The sequence below is a fragment of the Durio zibethinus genome, unplaced genomic scaffold, assembly GCF_047325235.1.
Source record: "Durio zibethinus cultivar Kanyao isolate XHJ-2024 unplaced genomic scaffold, ASM4732523v1 HiC_scaffold_62, whole genome shotgun sequence".
Classification (NCBI taxonomy): Eukaryota; Viridiplantae; Streptophyta; class Magnoliopsida; order Malvales; family Malvaceae; genus Durio; species Durio zibethinus.
Window position 1 is genome coordinate 27,501 of NW_028322685.1, and position 5,670 is coordinate 33,170.

Sequence of the window (5,670 nt, forward strand, 5' to 3'; positions counted from 1 at the left end):
GCCGCCTATCCTAGATCTTCCCATTTTCAAGAAGATCCCGGGCTCGATCTGGTTTAGTATCAAGGTTCTTCTGTTTTTGTTCCTATATATATGGGTCCGTGCAGCATTTCCACGATATCGTTATGATCAATTAATGGGACTTGGCCGGAAAGTGTTCTTGCCTCTATCATTAGCTCGGGTAGTCCCCGTTTCTGGTGTTTTGGTCACCTTTCAATGGCTCCCTTAATTATGTGCGAGGAATTTCCCTCTTGAGTAATGGGAAGCGGGCTAGTCCCCGAAAATGCCTGTTTCAAGTTGGGGTTAATATGTCCATACATAAGAGTGATAGAAGTGAACTAAGGGTAAGGTTCACGAACGAGGTTTTGGTGGTGCGGGGGGATCAGGAGACGACAACGACAAGCGTAAGAGGATGCCTGTGTCTAAACACTGCGTAAGACAAAGTCTCTCTCTTATACGAGAGTTTGTGTTGCAGATCGTAGCTGAAACTACGGATGAAAGCATCCGCGAAGGGCTTAATAATCCTGGTACCCGCCGCTGGAATAGCGCCATTGAAACTGCAGTTCCAGAAAGGTTTGGGCACTCTCGTCAAACCTGGAGGCGGATTTACCACTTTCTTTCCATAGCTGTGGAATTGTGCCATGAGGGAGATCAAAGCGCCTTCTTTCGTAGAGTCGTGTCGTTGGTAAAAGGGGGCGAATGATTTTCTTTTCAGGAGTTGCTACAACTACTTTTAACACACCTATCTATGGGTTGCACCTCTGTTCCGAAAACATGAGTCAATCCTCTACCGCCCGAGAACTTTGGGGATTTCAAAAAAGGTTGGGCCTCTAGCTGGGTTTGAGACTCAAGGAATTGTTGACGAGACTAACTCAACTTCTAGGCTCATGTGGCTCGCTAGCCTATAAAACTTCACCTATCTAACTGAAGGAACTCGTCCAAGGTAGTTTCCTTGTTAGAGTAAGGAATGATCCTCCCTTAGAATTCATCCTCTCCCTCAGCCCTCTGTCAACATCCTCTGGGTTAGCACTACAGGTGGCATTCTCTCAGACAGCATCTTGAGCATCTTCTTACCTTGGTACTTAGGGGAGGGCAACTCCCTGTTGAAGCTACGGTTTCACCTTGAACTAACTAAGTAAGGCACTAGACTTTCCTCCGGAGCTGCTCTACGGAGATATTACCTCTAGCTATAGCCTAACCCCATGGTCTCCTACTTACGTTTACATCCTCGTACTTCTGCAACATGCTCTGGCCTATCTTAGGGCCTATCATAGCCCATCCCAATCTCTCCTGTTGGTGATTCCCACCTTGCGACCTTCATCCCCTTCGAATGAACAAAGTAAACTCCCCTAATGTCTCTGGAGCAGCATATCTCTAGCTGATTGATAGTGAAGGGCGGTAAGAAGCCCTATTGAAGCGCATTCTAGCGAACGATCCTTGCCTACTTCCTTTCCAACTACCTTAGCGGCATCTCGGGATGTGGATAGGTTTGAGGTGCATAAATAAGTGGTCTCGCCAGCTGCCACGGCCTCTTCTAAAAGGCCCAGCATCCATGAGGTATAATCTGAGCATTCATAAATGTGAACTAGTAAGAGTTCATGGATGGAAAGTGAGACCTTGTATGGATTTGCATTCTAAGGGTCCGCGTAGACGGCTATGGCCGGAAGAGAGGGTGAATCCCCAACTCGTTGGAAGGCTTAGTGGATCCCTTGTGACAGGTGGAGGCAAGGAGATAGGGAATGGAGGGAATGGTATCGACAGAGCGAGGGGAAGAGTCGCTAGCTCTTAAAAAGAATCAATTCAATCCGCTCCAGAGATAGGAGTTCTATGTCTAGGTTGAGGGTTAAGGAGAATCATTTTTTTTCATCTTAGCTCCTAGCCTACTCTACAACTACCAGCTCTAAAGTGAAAAAAAGCTACTTATGCACTGTTTGGTAGCCGTTGTCCTTCTTTGATTGGGAAGCCGGGGTCGAAGAGTTGCTATCAGTGAAATGATTCTCTTTCTAAAATCTCTTTGTAAGGAAAGAGTACTTTATTTATACACAAATATGATATGAAAAAAGTAATTCATCCTTACAGAAGGCTTATGGTGGTAGGTGTGAACCACCGGGATTGTTACCAGTGCCTGTTTCCCTAACGGGGTCAGGGTATCCTCGAATCATACCTAGCTTTCATAGATTGATGATCTATAAGAAAGACGATAAGGCTGATTTGTTAGTCAGGTTCTATTTATCTTGCTTTTCTGTATCTAAAATTATTCTTTTAGCAAAGAAAGTAAGTAAAAATACTTTTCAGTCTATATATGAACCTGGTTGTTTTGAGGAGATTATTCCACTCATGGGATAAATTCGCCCATGTATGAAATATCTCTTTGAAAGGTATATTCCTGATACTGAGACTATTCCGCTTTACCAGGGAATGTCTTGGGTACCGACTTGGACTCGTTCGATACCTACTCATAAGTTATATCAAAGGCTTATGGTAGCGAATGGTGTCCCTGAGAAGAAGGCTGAAAATTTCCGTTCATCCTTCACCTCAGAACTGATTGAACTATTGGGTTTCCGATCACTTTTGCAGTTTGTGCATGTGAGAGGTTTCGAAGAACGAACGAATGTGAGAGGAGAACAATTTAGTCAAGGCTGTTTATGGCCTAGCTACACCCGTTTTGCTTTTGACCTTATTGGCAATAAGTTTATTACCGAACGGTCATTAGAGCAATTTGAGGAGACTGTTGGCAAATATTTGCCTAGTCACCACGAAATCGGGTGTCCAATAGTTCTTGGTCGGTTGGGTCAGTCTCTTGAAGGAGCAGGGAAGAGAAGGATATTTGCCATTGGCAACTATATTAATCAGAGGCTGTTGTATCCTGTCCATGAGTGGTTAGCCAACTTGTTAAGGAGGCTACCTATGGATGGTACATTTAACCAAACAAAACCTCTAGATAATTTAGTTGGGGAGAAGCATCTTTTCTCATTTGATTTATCAGCAGCCACAGATAGGTGGCCTCTGTTATTTCTATTTGATTTGATGCAAGTCCTATTTGATCGGAGCTTTGCATCTAGTGTTGTTAATTCAACATTAGCTTGTAATATCTTTGATAGTCCTTTTGTAAAAAGGAGGAATTCAAGGAGTTGTTTCGTCAAGGGACAACCCCTTGGTTATCACTCTTCATGGCCATTGTTTGCACTTTCCCACCATGTTTTGATATGGTGGTGTGCAGAACAGGTGTATCCGTTTAGGAAGTTCACCAAGTATGCCGTGTTAGGTGATGATGTGGTAATAGCTGACAAGAGGGTTGCTTCTCTATATGAGTCTTCACTGTCAAGATTAGGGGTTTCTATTTCATACCAGAAATCTCTTATTTCTGATTGTGGAGCATTAGAGTTTGCTAAGAAGTTCAGAGTGTTGAATGGTACAGTTGATTTATCTCCTGTATCACTCCGAAATCTCTGTAACTTCTATCACCCCTATGGGATAATGGGAATCCATATGGCATACCCTTTCAGAAGGTTTAGTACCCTCTGTAGGATAGGTGGTGCTGGTTATAAAGAACTAGGGTACAACGAACGAAGGCCACTAAAGACCTACTTTCCTCCATCCAACCCAAGAGCGACTCTACGGGTACTTTTTTTCAATTAACAATTCTGAAAATGCTATATGTCTTTCTATGTCATCTATGTCAGTTTTGTACGCATCACCTCTTGTTTAAATCATAGGAATACGGGTTTTCTCGTCCCTCTCTCATGAAAGATTTTCTCTCCATCTTCCTATCGAATTGTCTATATTCCATTATTCATCTTCCTTGAGCCTATTGAAAGGAGAATTCCTTCATAGCAATCAATAGTGCAGGTTGACAGGGATAAAGAGAGAGGTCTCTACTTCGCTTGTTTCGGAATGCACTACTTCCTATGCTCTAAACTCATATCTGGATTGGCTTTTTTTCTAATAAGAGGTGCACTGAACCAACTATATAGCCGCGTCTCCGCTTACAGAGCGGATGCTTCTCTCATCTCCGCATCTATTGTGCAGCCTACCTTTCAATATGAGTTTGTCTTTCTTTGGTCTGCTGACATTCAGCATGTAAGGAGCACTTCCTTGGGGCAAGCTCGCTTCGCAGATTGAAGAGTTTCATCGAGGGGGTTATGAGTTGGGCTAAGTAAGAAGCTGGACTAGGCCATCTTAGGAACAGGTCGAAAACACCTTGTCTGTCTGAAGTGATGGATGGTAGCTAGAGGCGCTAGTTGGGATGGTAGTACGATTGGTACGCGATTTAGTCTTTTTTTACTTTACTATTGGTAGCTGTTGGACTTGTTAGCTTGCTTCTTCCTTGCCCTACGGCGGTAGTAAGAATGAGGAATTGAGCCGGTTCGGGAGTTTGAAAGTATCAAGATAAAGGAAATGCACTAACCAACAAGCGACGACGAACACTTCGAATGCTAAGAGCAGAATATACAGCCAGTAACTCCTTTCACTTACATAAGACATTTTTTCAACTAAAGCAAGAAGGAAATGCGCCTTAGCCGATTCGGCAAATGCTGATACAAGCTCCCCCCCGCTTTAGAAGAACTGACACCCATAGAAAGAAAGACGGAATGGGCTACCAGGCGTACGATTTCAATGTTCATGCTTCCACAGATTACACAAGACTTAAAAGACTGACACACAAGGGGAGACTGCGGAACTTAGGCAAAGGCTGAACCTAGAAAGAAAGCATACGCCAATGCGAAAACAGAGGGAAACCCATAACCTCCCTCGATGGGACCTTACTCTCCTTCTCCTTAGGGTTGAAAGACTGGGGGACTTGGAATTCTGACTTTTTCCGGGAAAGAAGCTACAACAAAAGGAACCCCAGGCCCTAGAAAGAAAGGTAGGGCGAATGGTGATCCGCCTGCAACCAAAATGACTCGCTCGACAGAAAGGACTGGAATGATAACAGCCCCAAAAGCTGGGATAGAAGAAAAAGCATTGAACTTATTAGCTCACTCAACGAATAAAGTCAAATCAGTACTTTCTTTTCAGCTGAGCGTAGAGCAAAGCACGAGAGGAAGTGTAGCCGATTTGAGGTTAGGGCGGACTGGTTGAATGAAAGCATATCTCCTCGTCTAATCAAACAAATGCCATTTCCGAATGGACTTGAGTCAAGAGAGTAGCGAGATTAGTATGTCGCAAGAAGCGGCGAAGCAGCGGGTATGGCTGTTTCCGATGATGGGAATGAGCTATCAGCAGCGATAAGCCACACAGCGAGAGCAGCCGAAGGAAGAGAGAACAAAGAGACTGTCTGAGCGATCCCCTGATCTTCTATCTATCATGTCTGATGGAGCGGAGTGAGGCCACTAGACCAGAAGGAAAAAAGGGTCACAGAGCGGAGTTTCCAGGCTAACATAGACTACCTGACCTTCCCGCATTTCAGGCCGAATAAGGAAAGTCAAAGAAAGAGGGAAGGGGCCTTGTTCGGAGTAGCATCGGGACGGGATAGAAGCCTACCAAACAGGAGCAGCTTTACCGGACGAGCGATAGCCACTCTCGCATCCATCGCATCGGAAAAAGAGCGAAAAGCACCCCATCCATCTAGGTCTAGGTAAGCAGCGTCAACGGGGCTAGCCTTTTCAGTTGAAGCCACGGAAAGGGGGGGAATCAAACCATATAGGCGTTTTCCACAGCCTTTAGAGAGGA

The 5,670-nt window shown here is 44.5% G+C and overlaps 2 protein-coding genes across 2 annotated transcripts in view; both read left to right on the forward strand.

The window, feature by feature from the left end:
* LOC149510132 (uncharacterized) overlaps positions 1 to 304 on the forward strand; it is a 3,114-nt gene extending 2,810 nt beyond the window's left edge. Inside the window, exon 1 of the mRNA XM_089757585.1 lies at positions 1 to 304. This exon is cut by the window's left edge and continues 2,810 nt beyond it. The gene's annotated coding sequence lies outside the window, so the exon portion shown is untranslated.
* The window catches only part of LOC149510133 (uncharacterized), a 936-nt gene extending 632 nt beyond the window's left edge, over positions 1 to 304 (forward strand). Inside the window, exon 2 of the mRNA XM_089757587.1 lies at positions 1 to 304. This exon is cut by the window's left edge and continues 481 nt beyond it. The gene's annotated coding sequence lies outside the window, so the exon portion shown is untranslated.
* Positions 305 to 5,670: the final 5,366 nt, after the last annotated feature.